Source organism: Phasianus colchicus, chromosome 2 (genome assembly GCF_987193195.1).
Source record: "Phasianus colchicus chromosome 2, bPhaCol1.hap1.1, whole genome shotgun sequence".
Classification (NCBI taxonomy): domain Eukaryota; kingdom Metazoa; phylum Chordata; class Aves; order Galliformes; family Phasianidae; genus Phasianus; species Phasianus colchicus.
Genome location: NC_143437.1, coordinates 24,060,904 through 24,076,490, shown reverse-complemented (window position 1 = coordinate 24,076,490; position 15,587 = coordinate 24,060,904). Strand labels below are relative to the sequence as shown.

Sequence of the window (15,587 nt, the reverse complement as noted above, 5' to 3'; positions counted from 1 at the left end):
CACTTCCTATGCACATATACCTGAGACTTTAAGAGAACTGTTCCTTGGATGTACATGTTTGTTTTATGATTGTTCCAGTAGATTTACATGCTTGCTCACAGGACATAAAAGTAACTTGTTTTATAGCATAGTCTAGCAAAAAATTTGGAAAGAAACTGGCATTGAATGCAGCTAATAGTTGGGAGTCCTTAAAAATAAAAGACACAATTTGCTCTTCTTCCTCTTTTTTCCCATCTTTAAAGCTAGCAACTGAATTGCTAGAATGAAGTAAATAGTACCATACATGGAAAACTGAGCAGCAATCTTATGCTCAACAGAGGCAAACAAACATCTGTTCACCCAACATCTGTATCTTTTTGATCCTTAGTAGATCGGCTGCCATGGCATCACCATCACCTGGATCCTAAAGACAGAGAGCACCGAGAGAGCCCTGATATCATCATCTCAAATTATCTGTGTTTTGCCCTGTACTTAAAGCAGTCTTTTTATAGACTAGTAATAGTGAATAAAGCCGGTCCGCTCTGGGGAAAAAACTGACTTCATATGAAGTTCCACTGGATAAAAGTTAAAACGATGAGAGGTATACTGGGAGATGCAAGGAAATGCATGTGTGGTATGCTCACAAACACGTCATAAATTTATATAGAGATACATGTAAACACCACTCACCACTTTTAGCCCTGCACTTTCATGTATACAACTTCCAGGTTTTACACCTGTAACAATAAGTCTGTCTACTTACAGAATCACTTTCAAGTTCTTTCAACTAAGCACTTTTAAAAGTTTAGTTTAGAAAGCAGATTTTCTCCTCCTTCCATCTCTTTTATTTATTCATTTAGTTGAAGTAAAAGTGCGTGCTGCTGTACATGCATGCTTATTTCACTTGAAGAACACTGAGTACACTTTACTTTTCCTGAACAGCAAGTCTATTTAATGTTGTGCATTAAATTGGGCAAATATTAGATTCCTTTCTAAGAATATGAATACTGATAGGGCACTGATGGAAGTGTCCTCAGCAAAGGCAGAGAATATCACAAAGCCACTGGCAATTGTGTAGATTTAAGTCCTCTCACCAAGCATGCTTTAGGGTTTCATTAGATAATGTTGTTAGAACTCCCAGCTCCTGCCCTTGCTAAACAGGAGGGATTTCACAGCAGTTAAACACCTGTAAAATTCTCTGCAGATGGTGTATAACCAGGTCTCATGCACAAGACAGGATTTAGCCATAAGCAAATGAAAGCACACAGAGAAACCGCACAACAACAAATGTTTGGCTTTTGATGGACAAATCAAGCTGCATAGGCACATCAAGTGTAGCGCAGCAGGAATGTATCACAGTGCACACTGCTGCACCATACAATTAACAAAAATGGCTGGGCACCTTTGCTGCTCCAGAGCTGCTCCAGACTCTGACATTTGCCTTTGAAAACTCTCCAAACTGCAGCTCTCTGTCCACAGCTCACTTCTTCTTCTTAAGCATACATTTCCACGTGGGTGATCAGTTAATGGGGTTTGCAGTATTACCCATAACTTAGGTCATATATATTTCTGGGTAAACCAAATGCTCTATTTCAGAAAAATTTCATGTTTTCTAGAGGCATTAGGCATTAAGCAAAAACACTTGTATAAGCAAATTGTGGTTAGCTGTTTTTACAGACCCCCAAAATCATTATCAGAAATTCTTAAAAATCTGATGAAAAAGATTTGCATGAAATAAATGATATTAGCACTGTTGGACTTCACCACAACAAAGTTCAATTTAACTTTCTTAAATTTTTTATCAAGTAAGTGAGTTTTGAGACACTAATTTCAAACTTCAAGTTACCTCTTCATACAAAACAGCACTAGCACTGATACAGAGCTGTTTCTCAAGAATTACTGAATTATACGTGAATTGCATTAATATCATAGATCTAGCTATGCTTACTTTAATTTCTCCCATTGAAAGCATTTTTAAAGATAAGTCTTCATTTTCTCAATAAACAACTTGGTTATAACAATAACCGAAAAAAAACCCCAGTCATTCTATTTCTCATTTTGCATTGCCCACAGGGATTAAGACTGAACAAAACACAGTCTCTCTGTGGTCTAATGACAGACAAAGAAGATAACTCAATAACAAATGATGACTCAATTTAATAAAAACTCCTATTAACTTCTAAGTTGTTAAGGAGATAGATTTTGAAGAGATTTTTTTTTTTTTTTAATGGAAAGTAACTATATATTTTTAAACTATTCTTACTTTTTGTATTCAAAAGATAAAACTAGGGATCCATCTTGGGACTGCTGTTTTTCAACACCTCAACCAACAGTCTGGATAGTGGGAGAGAGCGCACCCTAAGCAAGTTTGTTTATGACACTAACTGGAGTGGTGCAGTTGATATAACAGAGAAAAGGGATTCCATCTAAAAGGACACAGACAAGCTTGAAAAGTACCCATGTGAATATAATGAAGTTTAACAAGGCCAAGTGCAAGGTGTTGCACTTGGGTCAAGGCAATCCCAGATAGGCATACAGACTGTGATAACTCACTGAGAGCAGCCCTGCAGAGAAGGACCTGGAACTAAGATGGTCGTTGAGATCCCTTCTACTATCCTATGAATGACAATTCTGTCTTATAACCTTTATTTCAACACCATTTCAAGCCATCTAGGTTTCTTACTTTTACTACAATACTGAGATTGCCATTTGGGGATTTCATTGCTTGAATATTGAGCAGTCTTCTTCTAGTTTCTGGCTGAGAAAAAAATCACTATTGATAAATATCTTCCAAATATCTTCAACCCGTGGAGGCATCTTCCTGTATAATGCCATCTTACATTTTCTTGAAGGTGATTTTGCAGTAACTTTCTTCCCTGTATTTCACACCACAGTGGAGACACCATCTCACCAATCAGCTCATCTGGTGCTCTCTTCCACAAGATTTCTAACTCACAAGCTCTTGATTTTAAACACCTCACACCACATAAAAATATTTTGTTTCACATGATTTTTTTTATTTTTATGGCATATCCATTTCCATGGGGGTGGGGAACAACTTAAATATTCTAATTCAACATCAACTTTTACTATCCAACTATCCAATTGCACTCAGACTTAATTTTTTCAGTTACTAAACATATATATATATATATGTATATTTCTAGTGGATGCACAGGTAACAATTTCCTATTTTTCTTCTCCAAATAAAGTTTTTTTTAATCACTATACACCATATCACTGCTTTTCACCTGAGGCATAACGATGCAGTAATGCACTGTTAGTTTGCATTTCATCCTACATGCAAACACATGGAAGTACTTGATTTCAGGAAAAAAAACATCACTTTTTATGCACACTAATGGATACATTGGTGCCCAGCTATGTAGTTAGATGGATTTACATGACTGCTCTATTCAGCTCTCACTAGAGATAAATTACAGTATTTTAAACAAAAGATTTTATTTTTCCCCCCGTATAATTTAGAGAAGTTCTCAATGAAAGTATTATCTCCAAATACCTGAATCTGCACATTTGTGGTTTTCTTAAAGTCAATTCCTTTCATGACTTAAGTCAATAAAAGCCCTACCCTACAACTTCATATGTGTGGACTATTACAACTCATAATTTCAGAACTTTTAAAATCAGCTTTTCAGCTCTGCTCTTGGAAAATCAGGATCTAGGTAGCCAAGTGAGAATGCAAGCTACAAAATTAATTTGACCCTAAAACAATTCATATTTCTTTATTGCTAATTGCTAGAAATACTCTTCAGTCTTAAGATCAGTCTTTAAAAAAAAAAAATCTATAGAGAAATATAAATAAATTCAGAGTTAATTTTTTTTCATCTCAGTTTCCTCCTTCTGGATTTAACATAAAGGCAAATTTGACTTTCCAAATACAAATATGAAATTAATAAAGATATACACAATTTGTCTTTTGGGGGAGGAAAACGGGATGAGTGCTTCATCAGACAAGAGGAATGGAGCAAGTAGGAAAAAAAGAAATTCAAAGCATACAATTTATGATCAAGGTAGCAAATGACAGCACCGAAAGACCAAAGCTTGTTTCCAACCAGATTTCAGCATGTTATTTACATGCTGGCCAAAACGGTATTTGGCACGCAATTTAATACTTGCATTTTTAAATACCTTTTCATTTCATTTTCATAAGTGAGCTGCTTTTTCCTTGGCAATAAAACTATATTTTTTAAGCTAGGCCACTTGGCAAAGCATCTGAACCATTGCCAGAATTTCTCATTTCTTACCCATACCTAAGTTGGCTTATTTTGTCTTCAGTTAGAAAATTGTAGATTTTTAAGTGATGAAAATGAAGATATCATTGCTGCATCAAGATACTAACCACATCTAAAATAGAATTTTAACCTTAGAAAAATTTGGGATTAAAAAGTAAAATCAGAAAAATAACTTGAAATAAAGTAAAAAAAGCTAACATTGGCTTTATGCAATCACACATAATACCTGAACAGCTTTTCACTTAACAGTTTCTTCTTGGAAGGCCAAAGCTTGCCAATCATGACAGTTAATGAGCTGGGCCAGGTTTTTTGTTTTTTGTTTTTTGTTTTTTGTTTTTTTTTTTTTAATATAGTTATTTGGCTTATGCTAGAAAGAAACACCACAGGTTTGAATTCCATACACTACACCCCACTTCTGATAAGTGGCATTTCCTCTAACAAGAGGATTTCAAAAATCAGTAGAATGATTTACTGATAATTTACATTTAATCTCACAATTTCCTGTTCAACATTTCTGCCCAGTTTCTGAATTCAGAGAACTCTGTCTTTTAGCACTGGCCCAACTCACAGAACATCATCATCACCTCTGAACCTCTGGGTAAAAGCCCTCCAGATGTGGTACCTCGAAACTCTTTTTTTTTTTTTTTTTTTTTTTAAAAAGGACAGAACTGAAGTTGAATACACTCATGATAAAAAAAAAGGCAAACTTTGAAAGCCAGTCCCTTGTGAAAACAAATAAAGCCAACAGCAAGCAATAAACAACTGTAGCACAGAAATAGTTCTGTAGATTATGAGATTTAAAAATAATCTTGCAAAAAAATAATAATAATCACTCACCGCCAGACTGACCAGCTGCCATAAACAAAACTTCACTTAATCTCTGGAACAATATAATTGGCAAATTACATCAACATCAAGATAGTCTAGATACAGCCAAAAGACTTTATCACACTCCTTTGCCCTCTAATGAAACTTCTGGAGAGTAGTTCTTCAGTATGTCATCCGTATTTCCACTGGCAATTCTTTAAGAGACGGCATTTGTGTTCCTGTTCCTTTGGCAGTAACTGATTGCTTTAGGGGATTTAACTACAGCGTAGAGAAAGTCAGAAACAGTGTTTTCATCCTGTATGACATTCATCTGAATATCATAAACATTTCTGATATGTGCAACTGTTTCTGACAGCTGAGTTCATTACAGAAAAATACTTTTACAGTATAGAGCAATTATAAATGCTTTAGTATAAGTTCAAATCAAACAAATGAACCAAATGAAAATCTGAGCATGCCACACCTGGTTCTAAGCCTGTATCCTTATCCTACTCCTTATTACTTCTTGTTACTTTTTGAATGAATTAAGAAAACAAAAAACCTTGAAAAATTCCCCGCCACTACAACAGACTGGCCCACTAGTTATGGACCGGTTGATCCACCATTAGGAGTACTCCCATTTCTCACTTCTTTGCTTTGACAACAAACAGCTACTTGTGAAGTACCATGAGCTCCAGAAGCTCTATCCCAGAAGGAATGCTTTGTTCAGACCTCCAGCATGTTGTTCCAGCTGCCAGTAAATGGAAAGGCAGGTGAAATATGTCCCATTACAATTTTCCTTGATGATACAGTGCAGAAATAAGTACTTCCTGGATTTGATTATACAACTAATTGATGGATGTAAGTTAGACCCGAGGAGCCTAACTGTATCATAAGAAATTCTCTGAAACTAAAACAAACCCAGAACTGCTTTAAAATGACTGCTAAAAATTTCCATTGTAACAGTGAAGGTCTACCAAAGAGCTTGAATATAATCTTAATTAAAGCCAAATTGAACTTATTTGGAGACAAGTATGGAATAGCATTTTCCAAAGCACAGAGTCCAAGAAAGACTATTTTATAGGACAAGACAGTTCTCTTGATTTTCTTGACCTGGCCACCATTCTTTTGGCACTGGATTCATGAGGAAAAACAGTAGAAGGCAGGGAAAGAAGTTTCTGATCATGAACTGAGATTTTTTTCCTCACCCTGCATGGTAGAAATTTCCTGTCAACCTCAGGGGAAAAAAAGATATATCAGTAATAAACTGCCTCCTTAAGAAAAAAGACATATCTACCTAACTCTGATAACAAGAAGTGTTGGCCTGCTCATGATTCCTGTTATATTTTGCACGGTACATGTCCCTGTCTGAGTTATCTATCTAAAATAAAGTATCTTCTGTTTTCTTTATGTTCCCTTTTTCTCAGTACAGCAGCACAAATAAGCAATACAAGGGCCAAGCTGCTGTCTCAGTTCTAATTGCTTGATCTCAAGGACATTTTTTCTATTGCTCAAACTTTTTCACCTGTACAACACAGACAATATTCATGATTCACAAAAAAATTGGAACCAAGCTTTATAACTAAAATTAAGCTTGGCTTTGTAGAGTACTTCAGGACAGGGCTTGCACAGCATGATGGATGAAATTTCATGTACAAGCGTATAGAGCAAGCGTAAAAAGGGGCATGTTCTGCGAGGAGAGACTGAGGCCACTTTGTTTTATCCAATTTGGAGAGCAAGAAGCCAAGAGGCAATCTCACTGCTCTCTGCTGCTCCCTAAGGAGAGGTAGCAGTAGGAGGTGCCAGCCTTGCTCTTGGAAAAGAATGTCATGATGGAAACAGCACAAAACTGCACCAGGGAAGTGTCAAGCTGAACATTTCTTCACCGTGAAGGTGGACAGCAACTGGAATGGGCTTCCTAGTGAGGTAGTTGCTGCCCCATGTCCGTCAGTGCTAATGAGGCATTTAGATAACACCTTCAGTAATATGCCTTAAGCTTTGGTTGCCTGACCACATCAGTACTCGCTGTTGGACTACGTGATCTTTGTTGGTCCCTTCCAATTGAACTGTTCTATTCCATTAAATACATAAACATAGAACACGGATATCTGAATCATTCTCAGCATGAGCATTAATTTTGTAATTTTTTTCTCCTGCTAATGAACACAAAATGTAATGCTTCATTTAACATTTTTTTTTAAGAACCAAAATTATTCTTCTGCCTCCATGATTTCTTAAAGGACACTCAAGAGGAATTTAGCAGTTAAAAGTAGTGCCATGGTACACTAAATTACAACACAAGACTACCTTAACATTAGTCCCAGTAAGATCATTTAGCACTCCATTTTTCAGCTGAGTAAGCCTCTAGAGATATTCCTGTAAAGAAAATATACGCTTCCTTTAATACTAGTTTTGGTCCTTCCTTAAAATTCATCCTTATCTTTTTTTCCTTTCCTACTTATCTTTAGTGGCTTCCAGTGTCAGTTTTGCAACACACTGGTACCTCTCAATTTGTTTAAGCAGTTTGGTAGCTTATTTCCATTCTGTATCTCAGGAACACTAGAGTACTTGATTTCTAAAATATTGTGTGATGTGGAACTACACGTTTTGGGGTTTGTTTCTGCCTAAAACAGATGGCTGCAACTCAATCTCAGTATCACTCAATTGCAGTATTAACACAGTAGAATCCTGTGGAATTAACCCACAAATCTCTGATGTGAAGCCAAGTGCCACTCTCTGTACGGCTATAAAAATATAGGAAGCTTAAAGCACAGTTCAACATCCAGCACTGGCAGTAATCAAGACATTTCTGTCTCTCAAATTGAGTGCTCTGCCTCTCTCACTTTCTCCAGCAAAGCCTTGAGGACATGCTATGAGATAACTTGAGAGAGTCAGGATGTGACAAAAATAAAAGAAGAAACCTGTTCACAGTAAAATCCATTCCTAAATTTTCTTTCCCTGGATGCTGTAATGTATCAGCGCTGCTTAGGAGAAAAGACAGACATAAGTTTCCAGCTATCTGTTAATGATATTGGAGCTTTCATAAAAAAAATACTGACGCATTTAACATTTCTACTCAGATTGTTATTTACATTTGACATTTCTAATGTTGCTTTTAAAGCTCGGGTTATGTTCTTGCTTTCTTCACAGCTCATCTGCCTAATTGCTGTTTAACTGCAAGAGTCATGTTTGCAATACTGAAAACCTAAAAAAAAAAAAAAAAAAAACAAGAATAACGAATTGATTTTCATTAGGAAATTAAATCCACTTTTTTCCTGTAACAGGCCAAGACGTTAGTCATGCTTTTCCACTGAAAAAAAAAGTAACGTCTTCTGTTGTTGTCTGTTACTGTGTCAGTCATGGGGGTTTGGACACTTGTTTGATGAGATCAGCTCTGGGACCTTCCCTAATGAAGAAGAATAATGGAACTTGACAAGTACCTTTACCAACAAGCTACAGAGCTCATCTTTTCCAAAGATGAGAACTCCTCCTAGTGATTGATTTATTTATTCTTTGACTAATAGTTAAATCTTCGCTTAGCCAGCAATAGCATGAGAATGAATATGTGGGAAAGTGTCTGATTGTTGTTAGAACCAAAAAAAAAGTGTACAAGTGTTTCATTTCACATATAAGTAAAAAAACAGATTTAGATCTATAGGTATTGTGGATTTTGTTTCCATTTCCAAATAAATAACTGTTCAGTCATACCACCTCTATTGTAAATTATTTTTTAAACAGAATTTGAGTATTTTCCTGTTCTCATTTCACTACGATACTTCATAGGACAACAAACAGCAACCAAACATAGATAGATACAGCGACAGAATAAGAGATTGATCTCTGTTTGATAGTAGTTGGAGCTTCATTACTTGCCTATGACCAGGAACTGAAGTTACATGCAATTAAAATAATATATATACCCATTCTGTGTTTTCTACATTCACTCACTACAATAGAGTTAAAAATTACTGGGGTGACAGCTCCAACTAGAAATAGAAAATTACCATTTTCATATTGTCCGTGAAACCAGCTGCTGTTCCCACTTCATACTTTCTACAGGATGCCATTTATTAATACTTTCAAATGAAAGCTACAAATTACACTTTTTATCTGTAGTGCTTTTTTCTTTCCTTACATTCATCTGAAAAATACCAAGGGCATACAGTCACAATTGTATGAGACATCCACTAATGAACCCTACTGAATATTTTGAAACTACAAATAACTCCACTGTATTTGAAATAACTAATTCATTAAAGAAAAAAGCTGTTAATTTCGACTAAATAAGGCTATACATATAAACGCAATCTTTTGTGAAAAATTGCTGTCTTGAAGGATAATTGTCATCAACTCTATGTAACTTTTCATTTCATATTTAGTTGAGATAGTTGACAGAATTGATCCACACATTTGTTTTGCTAAATTGCTGTATACAGGTCTGATTCCAGAGGAAATGCATGGTTTTTTGTAGGTACAAATTTTCAGAATATTGGTCCTACTAATCAGGCTGCTTCATCTGTTTCCTTGCATTAGAAGAATAACGACATCAGAAAATGCAACTCAAAGAGACAGACAATTCTATTTAGGGGCTTGGGTCTCAAAACTCAGAAGATTTCCCTTTACCAAAATAATCCAGCGTCTCCATAGCCAAGATCCCCTCAGCAGACTCAGAGTGACTCCTCTTAAGTAGAAGATTTTTTAAACACAGCTTATACTGTTTTCTTCTCTACTTTTGTTAAACAGTTCTCTCAGTGAATGGAATTGACCAAATATCAAAATACCTTACTGCACAGAGCAACTTTACCTAATTTTCATCACACTCTCTTTTTCTGCATAGCTTCTGGGCCTTTTTTTCTGAAAATACCACCAGCCCAAATCACAATCTCCAGCCTTTGTTCCCTTTTATCAAGTGATCCCACAGACAGCTTTGTTAGATTGTGATCAGTTCTCCACCCAATGATCCACTATGCAGCTAGCCCTTAAGGCTAATGAAATCAGCTTTCATATTATTCTAACACACAGACTGACTTCCTTATGCAGTAGTCACAGTACATCACTTGATAAACAGCCCCTTGAACCCAGACTGATAGCACCACAAGACTCCTTCTTGCCTTAAGTTATATGAAGAGGGGAAAAATTCAGGAAAGCCATGGCTTAATGCTAGAGAAAATTGGCCTGTAGGGACTGTGGTAAAAGGTATTCCAATAAAAGACATTCCAGCTGCATCATGTTCACCATGAACTCACAGCACTAATGGAGAGACAAAAGCTTACTGACGGGGAAAAAAGTTAGTCACATCAGATGTTATGTTTCTTCCCATAATCTACAAAAGAAACAACAGTAAGATGTGCAATCTTTATTTTGATTGCTTTTCCTGATTTGACTGCAACTAACTGCATGCCTGAACCTAGTCAGATCAATTCTGTAGAAATAACTAGCTGGTGCTAATGCACTACTTATGCCTAAGAAACAGACAGGATCACCAAAACACAGTTTGCATTTTAAAATCAAAGTAGGTTTCAGGGTTCTTTTTTCCCCCCTGTTATTGCTTACCATTGCATTTCAACATTTTTCATAATTATTATGGATCACACAGTTTGAAGTTTAACATAGCATTGTCCCTGCTCGTCTTCCAGCCATCCCTCACTTTAGTCAAAGGATCAATCTCCACATTTACCCTAGACAACACCACAAACTTTTGTGCCAAGACAAAAGAGGCACAAGAAATTCTAGACACATGCATTTCCAGTTGCACACCTTTGCAATGCAACTTGAAGTACTAGCTTCAAAAGGCTGCTGTCTTTGAACAGATCTGGCTGTAAGCACTTCAAAATGAGCAGACCAGTTCCATTATCTGTTCCTTAGCAACCGTGGTGGTATTTCTACAGTCATCTACGTAATGCCAGTACTCCCAGGCTCTGGCCGCTGGCTCAATCTAACACCACACAGTCAGTTCAGCCAAGCAAGTTGAAGCTTGGCAAGGAACTTCCTTCTCAAGAAGGATTTTGTTTCATTGGGTTTTGACATGGGTAGGAGCTCATCCGAGGCGTGACTGTAGTCTGCAAACCAACCAGACTGCCTGGGCTTGCGGTACAAGCGTTAACTTGCAAGTGGAAGGGGCACGAGAAAGCTGAAGAAAGGTTTTTAGTTCTCATCTATAATGTTAAAAAAAAAAAAAATTAAAAAGCAGAGTTTCTGTGAGAAACACCAGTGAGGCTGAAAATCCAGCATTTTAATGGAACTGGTATTTTATTTTGTTTGCGTTTGCATTCAGATGGTCAAATACAGTTTCCCTGACTGCTTTCCTTCCAGTAGCATAGAATAATCCTTGCTAAAACTGTCCTAGTCACAAACCTCATTAGAAATAGTAAAGTAAGAAGGGATTTCCCTCAAACATAGAAAAAAAGGAAAGGAAGAATAAGACAGCCTGTTCCACTTAACTACCATAAAGGGGTTTGGTTTCTTAAAAGCAAGCATACACTTCCTTTGCTTCCACCTTTGTGGCTGCACACATCAAAATGTGAAAGTTGACCTACTCACAGGAGCCCATTAATTAGTGCTGTTAAAGCTGTCACATTCCAGCAACACTAGTAAAGAAAGGCTCCTGTTGGTCTATTATCTGACAAAAAAAACTGTTTGAACTGGCATCGAAGGTGACAGAGGAAGATCCCAGCCCCACAGGTTCTTTGCTTTTGCTCTCTTTTTAAGCCAACTGATTCTTAGGGCACAGCCACAGAAACAGTGTAAATGTGACTGCAACAGGGGCTGAAGCAAGTCAGCCTGAGAAGGAAAGACAGGAGAGAGAAACACTGGTTCTGTCAAAGATTAGACTTGCTGGTACTGAGTATATTTTAGAAGTCACACCCTTTTCCAAGACTGCTTTGGAAATTACACTCTTTTCAAAATATAAATTATGCTGCTGCCCCCCAAAAATGTCATTCTGAAACCACACGAACTAATGTAGTGTTTGTATAGCACAGTATTTGTGTTACAAGCTAGACAAACAACCTGGGAAGGAAATGCTTACACTACCAAAAGACTAACAAAGAAAAAAAGCTTCTAATCACTGTGCAGATTGCTTAAATTTATATCTGTGGGCAGCCTAGGAATTTATGAATACAGGAGAAATTTTGCTTTATCTTCATAATGATTGTAAACCCTAACTACATACATAGGGTAGTATTTTTCCTCTTTATCTCTTAACACAAACTTTCAGTTATTTTTATTAAGATATGAAAGAATTAACACAGCAACACATTATGTAGTTTTATAAGTGGAAATTTTAAATAGGCTAACAATATTGAATAGCTACCTGTAGGCAGAGGAAAGCATTCAAGGAAGTCTATATGCACTTCAAATTTTTTGTATGTATCTAGCCAGGATTACATGAAGTCAAAATAAATAAAAAAAATGGTGAAGTACTACAGTAGAAGTAGCAATATTTTTTATTAACAGCAATACATTTATTAACAGCTAGCACCCCTTAGACAACCACTTAAGAAGGAAATTCTTCTCTAAATGCAATATATTTTCATTCTCTGTATAGGATAAGTCCAATGCAGAGAAAGCAACTAAGCTAAGTCTTGAGAATAACTGTGTATAGTCTTATACAAATAAACATAGAAAAGGATTTACCAGCGCTGAAATCAACACAAAGACCTCTTGGTTAGCTGTACTTGGAAGACATTAAGCATTAATGTACCTGGCGCTAACTGCCCCCCAAAACTGGCTACTTGTAGAGACAACATTTTATAAATAAGCACACCTTCCCATTAAAATAAACAAAGCACTCTATTTGATAACAGCTTTTTAAGTACACAGTTGTTCTTTAGATTAGCAGAGATGTGAAGTCTACTGTGTCAAGCATCTCAAATTGTTTCAGACAAGGCTGGCAAGATGAATAGAGGCTTTAATTTCATTAATGCACCAGCACCTGACCAAACAAAGGTGTTTCCAGAATAAATCACCTGCATATACTAAAACAGATGCCTTTCCTAAGTTTAAAAATGTGTAAAGCTGAAGTCTACACATACCAAACCACTGAATAAAAAGGTCTGTGAAGGCAAACCGAAGGATTCCTGTTGAACATTTGAAGAGGTGAACATGAGGCCTTGTCTCATTCTACACATATGTGCCAGTCACTGGGAAGGTTTAGGACGCTTCCCTGCAGATTAAGATTTTTTTTTTTTTTTAGCTTTTAATTCCAATGGACTAAGCACAACAAAGAGCTGAGTGCGGTTAAAGAAAAATCACCAGAAATTCTCTCAGCTATTCTCCCAGCATCAACAGCTCAGAGAGATACTGGTGCCATGAGAAATGCTCTCTGTCTGCCAGGGAGGAATTTTGGCTGCAGAAAGAAAAGGAAAAAATTCCCAGCGACTTAAAACACAACTACACGAAACTACAGAACTACAATTTTATTCTGCATGATTTCTCAATGAAAGGTAAGGAGCTTGAAATTAATGAAGGCAGACAAGAAAAAAATTATGACTAAGAATAAAGCTAAGAGCAGAAAAAACTGATCTTCCTGGCACTCCAACAGCCCAAGGGCTGCTCAAGAATAAAATCTTTTACAACACAAGTGCTTGCATGAAATTACTATGCATAATTCAGATTTAAGAGATAGTATGCATAGACCTGAATAATAAAATAATTTACTGTAATATCATTGCATAAAATAACATCTATAACAAAACTATAAAGCAAAAAAAGCTCCCTCAGATGCCAGTTGTTCAAACAAAATCCTTGGTCTTCATTTTCAAACTATGAATCCAGATACAGTCCTAAATACTGGACAAATCAAAACAAGTATGATGGAATACACTAGTACTATAACAAAACCAAAGCATTAAAAAAAATACAAAATATGAAAAAGAGTTTTAAGGTTAGTTACATGTTATGATAAAGTTACGTTAAAATTACTTCTAATGTCTTTTATTTGTCAAGTCATGTTGGAACTTAAGCCTAAGGGAAATTGAGAAGAACAGTGGTAGAAAAATATGTCTACCCACAGGAAGACTTACACACACACACAGACCTTATATTCTCTTCACTGATAAATTTAGCATAGTTTACTTCTTTCTACTTTCTTCCTAATTTACCTAGAAGTCACTTCTGTAGCAATATTGGAACCACTGGGGAGACAGTCAAGACAGACATCCGCTATTCTGCTTGCTCATAGCAACAGTTCTTTGCCTGATGAGTTTCCCTAAGCAAAAGCTGCAGGTAAGATAAAACTTGCCAACACTATCCGAAACACAGCCATTTGTAAGTCATATTTTAAAATACGTCCCTCCTCTCTCTAATACAAATATATTTCAAAGGAAGAAAAGGGAAGTAGAATCTGCCTTTTCCCAAGGTATTAAGCAGGAAAATAAAAAAAATAAATCCCAACCTTTGCTTTTCAAAGAAACACAAACACCCAGCTGCAGTGTGAAAAATAACCTAAGCTGACTTAATAAAAATATTTCATTTGACCAGCCATAGAGCTAATGCTGCAGAAGAGAAGAAAGCTCTTTGTATTCCATATCCATAGAATTCTGACTGATTAATATTTTCTGCATTTATGGTGATTTTTCTTTTTATGTAATAAATTGCTGAAGTGTAAGGATGGTGCAAAAAGGACCAACCTCTGCAACTAATCAACATCTGCATTATTATTATTATTATTTTTTTTTTTTAAGGAAAGGTGCACATGAAACTATGATTCATGAAAACATGAGGCCATAAATCTCTTAACCAAGAAAAATCCATGGCATCTGTTTAGTCAAATTTACTCTTCCACTTAAATGGAAATTAGAATAGAACAGGTTCATCTTTTTATGTAATTATTCTGTTGACCTGAAAGCTTGAAGCTAATTGTTCAGAGTGTTGCAGTAATTACTCAGGATTAACAGAGGTTTCAATCCGGCTGACATGCACTGCAAAATACTTGAATTGGCTTTAAAAAAAGAAAATCCCTAATTCAATTGCACTACAGCAGGTTAGCAGTTTAAAGCTCTTCAGCAGCCTGCAGAAATGGTTGCATGTTTTCAAACAAAAAATTAAAATTTTAAATGCTATTTAAAAAAGATTATTTCTCATTAAAAAAATTGAATAAATGGACTTAAAGGAATGCAGTGCAGAAGTTCTCCCACATTAAACAACTTTGAACTACCACAGCAGTATTTGCACTCCACGCTTCAATTCCAGCCTACTCTCTAAAAGGCAGTGGTACAGTGGGAGAAGAACAGAAACAAAAACCTGGCAGAACCTCCACCACAAAACTGGCAGTGGAAACAGGATGCAAATTGCAAGAGCAGCTTCCGAGACACCACACATTGCCTGGTTGGCTTACATCTTCTCAGTAGATATATTCACTATTTGTTAAATATCCATAAAACAGAAATGTTGCATACGCAGCACAAGTCAATTTACTCAGAGAGGGAATCCACATGAGTTATAGAAGAGATAATGGTTTACAGTTCATATGCGGTTTGTCTTGGCAGTTCTGTTTGGTGTCTTGGTTTAAGCTTGCTGCTTCAAGCACATAGTAGGCAGTAAAAAGAC

General features: G+C 36.3%; 1 protein-coding gene across 11 annotated transcripts in view; it reads right to left on the bottom strand.

Annotated features, from left to right (window-relative positions):
- Positions 1 to 15,587, bottom strand: part of LOC116230059 (uncharacterized) — a 317,299-nt gene that overhangs the window by 264,978 nt on the left and 36,734 nt on the right. The gene's annotated exons all lie outside the window — the stretch shown is intronic.